General features: G+C 34.0%; 1 protein-coding gene across 2 annotated transcripts in view; it reads right to left on the bottom strand.

Moving 5' to 3' along the window:
* LOC6045669 (protein O-mannosyl-transferase TMTC2) overlaps positions 1-12,521 on the bottom strand; it is a 503,026-nt gene that overhangs the window by 394,466 nt on the left and 96,039 nt on the right. The gene's annotated exons all lie outside the window — the stretch shown is intronic.

Below are 12,521 nucleotides of genomic sequence, written 5' to 3'. Positions count from 1 at the left end.
GATCCCAATGATTCACATTACAATGATTCGCATTACTCTTACGATAGGTGTATCGACCGAATAAAATTTAAATGTTTTCTGCAATTTTTTTTAAAGAAAAAACAATTTACATACACTAAATCCCCGAATTACGCTCCTCCCGATTGCGACTCCCACGTTTTGCAGTGTTTTTCTTGGCCAAAAGAATATGACATTAGAAAAAAGGTGTAAAACTTGAGAAAACAAATGTATTAAAGATGCCATTCAAATTTTTGGAGCGTTTGGTACGGCCTGTCAACGCATCCTTCCTCCCCAGTAGATTCTGTGTAGGGCGTTCAATTTTCCCGGGGTTTAAATTTCCCGGGAAACGGGAAAAATATTTTTGAAATCCCGGGAAACTTTTGAAACAGTCATAAAATCTATGTTTTTATTATATTGGCTATGTTTTCAACACAAAAATATTCAGCGGTGATAATCTACACTTCGAATCGAAACAAGGACAGGTTTTAGATAGCTTAAAAGAATATAAAAAAAATATTTTTAACCAGTATTGTGCTTTGGATTTAAAATCAACCACAATTTTAAATACATTGTGATTCAAATTTTATAGGTCTTTTATAAATATACTTCTTTTATTTTTTTTGTATATGATGTGACTAGAAAAACATGAAAAATTTCTTCGAAAATGTCATAAAAAAACAAGAAGCGAAAACAAATAAAATAAAACCGATCAATGTAAAATTTTAGATAGGTTTTGAACTTCATGATTTTTACAAAACATATTAAAAAAAAAAACATTTTTGAGTTACTACTTCCAGCTGGGGAAAATCGACACTACAGTCTGAATAGATATAGGAGATTTTAGAGCAATAAATTTGGAAATCGGTGTACTGATTGTTTAGTTATGTTCCTGTTTTAATAAAGCTAATCAATACATGATGCAAAAATGGCATCAACAGCTGTCTTTATTCCATGAGAAATAATTTTATATGATATTATTTTTCAAATTCAGAAACATAAATATACGTAATTATAATACCCAGCCTTTTAAAAATATATAAAATTTAAAACAAAATATTTAAAGCGCTACGCAGTGTTGCAAAAGAGTGATAGAAATGCTATCAATAGATTATCTCTGCACCAAAAATATCCGAGAGTATAGCGGCCGTCACTATAGCTTGTGAGATCTCTTCTTGTGTCTCGTGATTCCCAGCGATGCCATTCTCTCTCTATCACTCCTTCCCTTTTCCTCGACTATGCGCTCTCACCGCTGAGTCTCTCAATCTCTCCGAAAACTGCAATGAGAGAACGCGAGATGGCGATTAGGAGCCGACCACGCATGACGCCCCTTCAAACTGCGTTTGCAAAATTGGTTTTATGACGGCTTTTGTGGTTAAACGCTGTTGCGGTAGGATGTTCGTGGAAGCGAGAATGAGAGAGAAAAGGAAAATGTCAATCGCGAGTGGGTAAACACGAAAACGTGTTCGGCTATGTTCGGCGCTGAGAGTTTCAATGAAGAGAGAAGAGCAGTTGTATTTGAGGCATGAATATTCAGGCGAGATAATTGTAGTTGCTGAGAGCTGATATTTTGATATTTTAACAACCCTGGCGCTACGCATTATGTAAACTAAAATTTTAACAATTTTCTCTGATATGCTAAATGAAAGTCAAATATTAATTTTAATGCTTTAAGATTCTTATCGATTACTAAGTATTCAAATTTTTATCTGTTTCCACAACCAAATCGAAATTTTCAGAATAAAATTTGATTATTTTCAATCAACTTCGGAAGTTGCTGGGCCAAATTTTTTAAAAAATCCCGAGATTTTTATCTCAGGAAATTCCGGGATGGACGCACCAATTCTGTGAAATGTGATCCGTTCTCAGAATCCTCTCTGCGGTTAACACAACGTATTAGGGCTGGCCGCTTTAATACATTTTTGAGAGTTCTTGGATGTACTACAATTGCCGTTCCAACCAATTCTGACAAGAAAAGTGAATGCTTAAATTGGACTGACTGCGTTAGTGTTTGTTTAGTTTAGTTTAGTTTAGTTTAGTTTAGTTTAGTTTAGTTTAGTTTAGTTTAGTTTAGTTTAGTTTAGTTTAGTTTAGTTTAGTTTAGTTTAGTTTAGTTTAGTTTAGTTTAGTTTAGTTTAGTTTAGTTTAGTTTAGTTTAGTTTAGTTTAGTTTAGTTTAGTTTAGTTTAGTTTAGTTTAGTTTAGTTTAGTTTAGTTTAGTTTAGTTTAGTTTAGTTTAGTTTAGTTTAGTTTAGTTTAGTTTAGTTTAGTTTAGTTTAGTTTAGTTTAGTTTAGTTTAGTTTAGTTTAGTTTAGTTTAGTTTAGTTTAGTTTAGTTTAGTTTAGTTTAGTTTAGTTTAGTTTAGTTTAGTTTAGTTTAGTTTAGTTTAGTTTAGTTTAGTTTAGTTTAGTTTAGTTTAGTTTAGTTTAGTTTAGTTTAGTTTAGTTTAGTTTAGTTTAGTTTAGTTTAGTTTAGTTTAGTTTAGTTTAGTTTAGTTTAGTTTAGTTTAGTTTAGTTTAGTTTAGTTTAGTTTAGTTTAGTTTAGTTTAGTTTAGTTTAGTTTAGTTTAGTTTAGTTTAGTTTAGTTTAGTTTAGTTTAGTTTAGTTTAGTTTAGTTTAGTTTAGTTTAGTTTAGTTTAGTTTAGTTTAGTTTAGTTTAGTTTAGTTTAGTTTAGTTTAGTTTAGTTTAGTTTAGTTTAGTTTAGTTTAGTTTAGTTTAGTTTAGTTTAGTTTAGTTTAGTTTAGTTTAGTTTAGTTTAGTTTAGTTTAGTTTAGTTTAGTTTAGTTTAGTTTAGTTTAGTTTAGTTTAGTTTAGTTTAGTTTAGTTTAGTTTAGTTTAGTTTAGTTTAGTTTAGTTTAGTTTAGTTTAGTTTAGTTTAGTTTAGTTTAGTTTAGTTTAGTTTAGTTTAGTTTAGTTTAGTTTAGTTTAGTTTAGTTTAGTTTAGTTTAGTTTAGTTTAGTTTAGTTTAGTTTAGTTTAGTTTAGTTTAGTTTAGTTTAGTTTAGTTTAGTTTAGTTTAGTTTAGTTTAGTTTAGTTTAGTTTAGTTTAGTTTAGTTTAGTTTAGTTTAGTTTAGTTTAGTTTAGTTTAGTTTAGTTTAGTTTAGTTTAGTTTAGTTTAGTTTAGTTTAGTTTAGTTTAGTTTAGTTTAGTTTAGTTTAGTTTAGTTTAGATTGGATTGAATTGGATTGGATTGGATTGGATTGGATTGGATTGGATTGGATTGGATTGGATTGGATTGGATTGGATTGGATTGGATTGGATTGGATTGGATTGGATTGGATTGGATTGGATTGGATTGGATTGGATTGGATTGGATTGGATTGGATTGGATTGGATTGGATTGGATTGGATTGGATTGGATTGGATTGGATTGGATTGGATTGGATTGGATTGGATTGGATTGGATTGGATTATAATTGATGTTTGTATTTGTGTATCCCTTCAACACCGATCACAGCTGAGGGAAAAAAATCAAGTTGAAGTTTGCTAAACTCTTCTTGAAGATTATTTGTAATCGTATATGCTAAATGTAACATCCGATTTATTTTTTAATTAATTATTTTTATTTTTAAAATTAATTACTTAAAATCATAAATATAAGAAATTCTTAACTTAAGGCGTAAAATTTAATATAAATCTCTGTAACTTTCTAGTCCACAACATTATCCTAACCGCACAACCAGCACCACCAATCTATTATGTTCAGCTCAGTTGATGAAGTGTGCTGAGAGCGCGTGTGTGTGGGCGAGTGTTTGCGGTTTAATTTGAATATAAATCTTCTTAATGTACTTATCTGTTCGCAACCACCCACAAACCCATAAAGGTAGTCACTTCTACTTCATTTTCTTTTTTTTCTACTTCTTCCTCATCTCATTATTGATTTATGCACATCACAGATAAAAAGTTAACGATCAGGGTTACTTGTGAGCTGTGATATTATTTTTTTGAGTATTTGAACTTTTTCAAGAATAATATTTGAAATATTCTATTAAATTCATCATGCATAGTTGACAAGCAGGTAATCTTGTAATTTAATAATACTCATTTTCATCTGTGCTCCACCATCTCCACTGCGTGGTCAATCGAATTGAGTGACACTATTTATGGCACTTGCTTGACCTGTGTCCTGACCGCCACGTGGGTGGTGTCAGCAAAACCGACGGAAAAAAAGCAACTCGTCCTCACGTATTCTATAGGGTGAATTGGATCCTTACCTTGCTCCCCGCCCTGCCCCCCACGGAAGAGGCAATCAAATTATTTTGATTAAATTTTCGCTTTCCGTTTTACGTAATCCGGTTCTGGGTTGATAACGATTCTTAGACTTGGGAGAGTATTGAGTTGAGTGAAGTAAGTTGGTATTAACAGTACTTTTTGGAAAATTTTCCAAAAGTGTGAAGATCTTCTGGGTGTCTATAAACAAATATAATCCTCTTTTACAAGCTACCCGATGTCATTTGAATTTGATTTCCTCCTGTTAATTTACTGTATTATTCCCTATTAAGCTAAGTGTATCCCGATCAATACAGAGAAATAGCGTCGGTCACCACCAGAGGGGCCGTCATTTTCCCCAAGTCTGGCTGGCAGGGCCAGAGTGACAATAATTGGCTTCCCTGCTTCACCGTATGCAGCTCCGTGAACCTTCCCACCCCCCCACCCACGAAGCTCAAGAATGGCTTCTTGCTGCGGTATCGTGGGCGGCGTCTTGTTCGACACGACACAAAACTACTCGCTCACTGCTATGACATCCCGCCGCCCCACCGATAAACTAATGGTATTATCGTATTAGAGAATCCACACTTTCAATCCGCTTGTAAATTAATCTCAAAGCTCTCAGGAAAGCTGGGGGGGGGGGAGGGATTCGAGGACGTCGACGACGACGAAGATGAAGTGGCGGTCAATCGGACGGAATGTTGAGAGGTTGCGATGGACAAGTTGAGTTGAGGAAGGTCAAGCAGGAAGCGGTTAGATTGATCCACGGAAATGGACTTGGGCCTCGGGAAATTGATTTACCTTGTGGTATGGCACAAAGTGACAGATGTCGAGCACTGCAATCAGTTGCACAAATAGCCAACAAGGCAGCTTATGCGAGTGAGTGTTTGTGAATTTTGTATGACATTCCGGCTCAGAAGGCAGGATATTTCCGTTGTCAGGTCGGAGGACTTGGCAGAGCGTTTCATTATCGAAATTTACTAGGAAATGCTTCTAGAGAAATGAAGGGCTTTGATGCATGTCGAGCAAGGAATTTCTATAAACAAACAAGCTGACGATGACGGAAACTGTGTGACATTGTTCGTTGTGGAATTGAAAATTGTGCCAAGAAGTTGGATGATATGATTGTGTTTTTTTTTTATTCCAATTTGGTTGGCACAGTATAACCTAAACAATGTATAAAAATAATTTCGAATGGATGATAATAAACTTCCGGGGAATCTTTGCTCCTAATTTGGATGATTATCACAATTTTTAATAAACAAACTTTAAAAGTACGCAGAAGAAATTGTACTCTCATTTGGGAGCTGGCAATTTTCCAAGTATGAATTCAAAATGCACATCACAAAAAAAAACTCCTTCATAAAAGAAAAAAATAAGGCCATAAGATCTTGTAAACAAAACATTGCATTAGTCCGTTGCAAATATTTTTTGAAGTTTTTGTCCCTCGACTCTGGTCGTGGTCGAGGAGGGGGGGGGGAGTGTTTTTAAGTTCATGTTACACCTGCCCAGTTGTTTTACAATCATTAGTTTTCAAAATATCCAAGTATGGAAGAGATTTTTTTTTTTTCGCCGAAAAAAAACCATTTTTGATCGCTCCCAGACATGCTAAATATGATTTCAAAAGCAGAGAAATGCATTTCTAATTGTTTTCAGTTCATTAAACTTCTATTTCATTTAACATTTTGAAGTTTTTTGAAATATTTATTTTGCCCCCTGGGTTTTCAAATAGATTTTTAAGGAAGCGACATAAACTTTGAAAAATATTTGCAACGGCCTCAAAGCAAAAAAGAAACAAAAAGGTAAATGACAGAATAAAAAAAATAGGTTTCCTTTTCTTCAATTACTATAAAATCATCAAAATTACAAAAAAAAGAGTTTTGAATAAATTTTTAAGCTCATAACAATTTATAAAGATGCTAAGGAATGTATTTAAATAAATACGTTTTACTTATTTTGCTCTTGAAATATTCTGAGTTCAAACTGGAACAAATATCGAATATCATGAAAATGTTTAGAAAAAAGGTGAACTTTTCCGAATTTGATCAGTTTTGATTTATTTTCTATCCCAACAACTTTACCTTTCTATTACAACCATAATTTTTTTTTCTTATATTTCAGCCATATTATAAGATGTAGTATGAATAGCAAGCAATGTGGCAGTGCGTGGCCGAATGGTTACGCTGTCCGCTTTGTAAGCGGATGATTCTTTGTTCGATTCCCATCTGCTCCTACCTTCCATCGGATGAGGAAGTAAAATGTCGGTCCCGGCCTTGGTTGTTAGGCCGTTAAGTCATTCCAGGTGTAGGAGTCGTCTCCATGCCATAAGTACAAACAACACACCAAACCAAACCAGCCTACTCCGGTGGAATCGCTGGCGGCGGTTGGACTCGCAATCCAAAGGTCGTCAGTTCAAACACTGGAGTGGAAGGTTTCTTGGAGTAAAAAGAGGTTTGGGTGCTCTCCCCATTCAAGCCTTCGGACTCCTAGGTTCGAGCAGAAACTTGCAATAGAGACCACAAAAGACCCGGGGGTCGTTAATGTGGATGGTTTGATTTTGATGAATAGCAAGGTCAAGCCATAACATTTAAAAGGGCGAACAATAAGATTTTGGCTTTTTTGAATTGTGTTGGTGGTATTCCATTACAGCAAAGTTTGTGTGCAGGCTATTCTATTAAGAATGAGTAATTATTTTTTTATTTTGTTTTGATGAAGCTTTGAGTCTACTTTTTCAAGACCAAAGAAGAAATTTTGCAATATAAATTCGGCCATACTTGCCACCATACAATAGTATAGAACTTCCCAGAGAAAAAAAATATTTTTTCAGAGGCTGTTTCTTTGCTATAACGTAATGTTCATGAATAGAAAAAGGTATTCCAACCAACATGTGCCAATACATTTTTATTTAAAAATTTTCCCGGAATAAATATTTTTATGTACTTAAATATTTTTTCAAGTACTACAAACAGATTTAAGAAAATTTCTGAGCGTTCTCCATCGATAAAAAGTATAGGTCATCGCTTTGAATTTTGAAATATTGGAGTTAAACTTGGAAAATATATTAAGAATATTTATGAATATTCTCCATCGATAAAAACACGAAGCTAGAAAGCTGAGAAAATTCTCTAAATCGTGATATGTTTGGATTTTCAAAACTGACTATTCAAATAATATTAAAAATAAATTACCAGGAGCGCGCTAGTCACGAGATGGTGGCATACATCATCTTGAACATTTTCAAAAATAATCATGTTTTTTAATAGCTATTCGAAGCAACATTATTTATGAAAAATATTACTTTTTTAGATTTTTGCATTTTTTTAATTGGTCCTAAACATTACCTACAACTTTGCCGAAGGCACCAAACTGATTAGAAAGTCCGTCCTCAAGCAAGGCCCTTGCAAATATTTTTTGAAGTTTATTTCCCTGGAGGGGGGGGGGGGTCAAAAAACAAAATGTTTAAAATTGAATTTACGAACCATGATTTCAACATTTTAATGAAAAAAAGTGTTAAAAATGCATTTTACGCCTGTCCAGTTGTTTTGCAATCATTAGTTTCCAAAATATCTTGATATTGACATAAAATAAGAATTAAAATACAAAAATTCAAAATATGTTTAATCCAGCCCAAACATGCTAAATATGATTATCAATGCAGAAAAATGCATTTGGAATGTTTTCAGTTGATTTATTATCAATTTTTATTAAAATTTTGAAGTTTTTGAAAAAAATATGTTTTTTTCTCCCTGATTTTTCGGTCCAACTTTGAAAGGGGAGGGGGGGGCATTAACTTTGTAAAATATTTGTAATTGCCCAACATATTTTTGAATATTTTAATAGCCTTTTCAAATTGATTGTTGTATTTTTTTATGGATTCTTGAATAATAAAGAAATTCAGTTTTTTAATGAAAGGCAAAATTTCGAAAGAATTATTTTATGCAACATACGGCCGATTTGACAAAAGGTCGAATATGAACAAAAGGCTGACAGGACAAAGGGTCGAATCAAGAATAAATATTCCGGAAATCTTTTTTTGAAGCAATGTTACAAAAACAAGACAAAATTATATTGAGCGATTCCAGCTCAAATCAGGATTTTTTCTGGTACTTTTGTACCCGACCCTCTCCATGTTCAATGAAACTTTGAAGACATATTATCCTAGGCCTATATAAGCCATTTTTGTGAATATGGAGCCAACAGTACTCGAAAATAACATTTGAGAAGGGCGTAAGGTATTTAAATATTTTTGTATTTTGCAATTTGAAAATTACTGTATCTCGAAGCCGTTGCATCGTATCAAAAAGTGGTCAAAGACAAACTTGTAGGAAATTGGACGAGCTTTCTGAAAAAAAAATACACTGAAACAAAAAATTACAAAAATCATTTGATAAAACTTTTTTTTTGAAAAGAAGTCTAAACGTCAAAATTTTTGAAAACCGGTAATGGTAATCGATTCTCCAGACAATTTTACATTAAAGTCTCCATATTGACCATTGTCCTAAGTCAAATCCTTGGGAAGATACAACGGTTTGAAAATAAAAATTTTGAAAAAAAACAGGTTTTTTGGTGGTTTTAGGCAAGTTCTATATGACAGACTTGGTTTTTTAGTTTCGTAAATATTTTTAACGGAAAGCTCGTCCAATTTCCCATAAGTTTACCTTAGACAGCATTTCAATTGGATGTATGGGCTAAACAAGCTCACCAAGAGTTTTGAGGCAGGTTTAAATTATACTGAAATAATATTTAAAAAAAATAAATTGGTTCCAATTCGAACTTTTTCTCAAACATGTTTTATCAATCTTTTCATTGCGAATTAAATATGTTTGAAGTTTACTTATAAAATTGTTAATTTGTTTTCTTGTATATTCTCTGAATTATTGTAATCATCACTTGCAACATTGCTGACCTTATTGCGATAAATCTGGAAATTAAGATTTTTATTTGTCAGCTAGAAGATAAAGTTACCATACTACGTTTCAGATTTGGCTGGAGTTTTCTAGATTTTTCATTTGTGCAAATTTAAAACAATTTTTCGATAAAAATAAATGAGAATTATGGTTCATCAAATAATAATAAATACTGATTAAACTTAAATGTGAATAAATTCTTTTTGAGACTTAGAAGCAATTATACAATCTGAATTCATCAACTGTATCATAAATTCTAACGTAATTCCCCTCCCCTGGCAACCCTGCCATAGCGATTAATTTTTTTGTGTTTTTCTTTTTTATAGTTTTCTTATCTGCCTTCAGTTGGGTTTTTTAAGCAAGAATACAAATTTTGTTAATTGGACTTAAAAAACACAAGAAAGAAATCCATTTCCAGGTTTTGCGGAGAATTACTTCACTAAAACCTGAAATCATGCTTATGTTTTCAACAATTCCTTTGATTTGTGTCCCCATGACGGTACCTTTCACAGTCAAAATCTGATTCTGCTCTGACTCTTCTTGTTTATCCTTAAGAGTGGCCCAATCTTCATGAAATACCTTTCCTAATGGAAGAAATTGGAGTCATTTTGAATCTACGCTGCTGAACAGGAGGAGTGAAGAGTCCTTCGTATGAAAATTTTAGATGACAAAAAGCTATACATTCCAGACACTGCTTGCCGACTTTGAAGCTTAGATTCCAGTCCCAATGCCGTGAGTGAGTGAGCTCCAGAGTGCCGTGAGCAATGGAACGACAGCAAAAGTGGATTGAGAATTTACTTAATAAACATCACTCTTTCATTTTACTAAAACGAAAGCTTTTCTGGGTTGAATTCCAGCGAATTTCAAACGCAATTGCCGTGAACTTCAGTGGTTTTTTTTTTCAGACATAGGTTTAGAACAATTAATAAAGGATCTTGAATTTTGTGAATGTAGAATGACGCAGCACAGCCAAAGCTTTTACCCTTTCCTTTATGCTTTTATCTCTTGAAAAAGTGAGGGAAAAAAACTTGCAATTTTCCCCTCCGAAGAAAAGCTCGCTTCCCACCCAGAAATCCCTGAGTCACTCTTTGTTGGGCTTCCTTTTTTGCTGTTTCCAGCGTGGCGGCACCCGTGCAAAAATTGATAAAAGGAAAAGCGATCCTTTTTGGGTCCGTTAAAAGATAAGCTCTTTTCATCGCTTTCCACACACACACAAAACCGCCGCGAATATGACCAGCAACAGTGTGTGTTTGAGCGTGCCAAAAATCCCATCTTTTATATTTCATTCAATCACTTTCACCTCTGGCCCTCGCCACTTCCTTTCCTCTCCCCTACAAAAAGGGGGAAAAACTGCTCAAATGTCGTTATCATGCAGCAAAATTGATTACTTGCTCAATAGAAAACATCATTTATTATCGCATCCCGGAGGTCCACCCCCACCCAAAACTGAGGGATATTTCACCCCGAAATAAAAAAAGCTGCGACTCAGCATTAGCATTCAACCGTCAAACATTTTCCCTCCCATGGCACCACCCCCCCTTTCCACGCGAATCCTCAGAAATCGGGTGAGGAAAATTTTATAAATTATGATAAATACGTTTATTGTCTCGGTGCGAAAATTGGCATTAATCAGATGGTGGGGGCTAGTCGGTTCACATTTTCTTTCACTTGACGAGCGACTCCCAACGGCGGCGGCGGGACGGAACTTCATCAGGTCATAATTCATTTCCATGGGAGCTTTTCCAACCTCCCACTTCCACTGGCAAAACGTAGACAGAGCTGACAGAAGGCAAAACGACGAAAGACAACGACGCGGGAGTCGTCGTGCGAAATTAAAATGAATATTTGTTACTTTTTTTTTTGTTGCTTTCTTGGGTTTAGTCCTGTAGGAGCCTTTCCTGGAAAGTTACGATGACGGGAGTGTGTTTTCCGAAAATATATGAGAGACAGCGATTTTGTTAAATTTTAAAGAATAAAGAAATTTTCAAACCCATCTTTTGAAACACTACCATCATAGTCAAAATCACCCTAAATTCAACACCCCCCACCCTAAACAACAAACCATCTCGCCTTGTTACTGAAACAAACACAACAGAATGTTGCTGCTGCGACGACGTTCGTTTAGGGAGAAAAATTGCTGCATGCTCGGTTAATTTGGAAACGTGTTTTGTGAAACGTCACATCCACCCGAACCAACCGTCGCAGCAATTTCATTGACGTGGTCGTTTGTCGCTCGACGAAAAACGTTCAAGTTGAGGTGCAGGGGAAGGAGCTTTTTTCTTAATTGGAACCAGAAATTGAAGAACACAAGCTACAAAGGGTGGTGACCTTTTGGAATAAAAGGGTGGATCAGTTTGGCTTATTTGAATGTTTTTTTTTCTGATATATTCTGAAAAATTCAAGATTCCAATAGCCAAAACTAGGTAAAACATTTTTTTCCCATGGCTCATGAAGAGTATCGGGGCCGTACTTACAACATTCCATAAGTATCGTGATAAGGTCCAGCTTGTGGTGATACACTATTTTCCCTCTACTAAGCAGTCGAATCCAGAAGGAAAAGGATCACCAGTTGAGTCGATCCGAGCCAGAATTTGAACCCCGATCTACAAAAAATTACTAGGCGGAAACCCGGAAGCGTTACCACTAAACTACGTGGCTATGATTTTTTTTTTTAAAGATGTGTGACAAAAAGTCGATGGAGTTAAGGTCAAAAAAAAAACAAAAAGATAAATTTTAACAAAACTCGAATAAACCAAATGTCGAAAAAGGGTAAAATTTCTATTTTTGAATGTTTTTTTTCCATTATTTAATACATATGCCGACAGCATTTAATATTTTTTGGTTAAGAATTTTAAATATTATGGAAAAATTTGCTTTTTCTGCCACTTAAAAAAAGTTTCTGAAACAGTTTGATGAGCACATTTAAATTTCGAATATTTTTTTGAGATTTTCCCTTTTTCAAAAACAGCTTTTCTTTTATTTTTTATTTTTTTTGTTCTTTCAAAATTGGGCAGTTATTGAAGATTTTGTAGTTTATATTTGATTGTGAATTTATACTTTTTCAGGTACTTTAATGTAATTGAATTCATTTCATGTTTATGTGTTGCATTATTTCATATACATTTTGATATTATTATACACAGAATGTAGAGTTATGGAGCACCTTTCAACTACGATTTGATACATTTTCAGGAAAGGATTTAAGTCTAGAAAAGATCAGAAAAATTTCAAAAAACAAACTGCTACAATTGCGTTAATGGTTTATTTTTAATGATCACATAAATGTCCCACTTGCATGTTCATATCTTTTGGTTCAAAATTGTGTGCTCAATTTTTTAAATGAAACCTCAACACGTAACCTTATGTGTGGTACAAACTTGTCATGCGTTTTTCAGCCTGCTGTTTTTT

The sequence above is a fragment of the Culex quinquefasciatus genome, chromosome 2, assembly GCF_015732765.1.
Source record: "Culex quinquefasciatus strain JHB chromosome 2, VPISU_Cqui_1.0_pri_paternal, whole genome shotgun sequence".
NCBI lineage: Eukaryota > Metazoa > Arthropoda > Insecta > Diptera > Culicidae > Culex > Culex quinquefasciatus.
The sequence above is the reverse complement of the archived record's forward strand: the minus strand, read 5'-3'. Positions and strand labels throughout refer to the sequence as shown.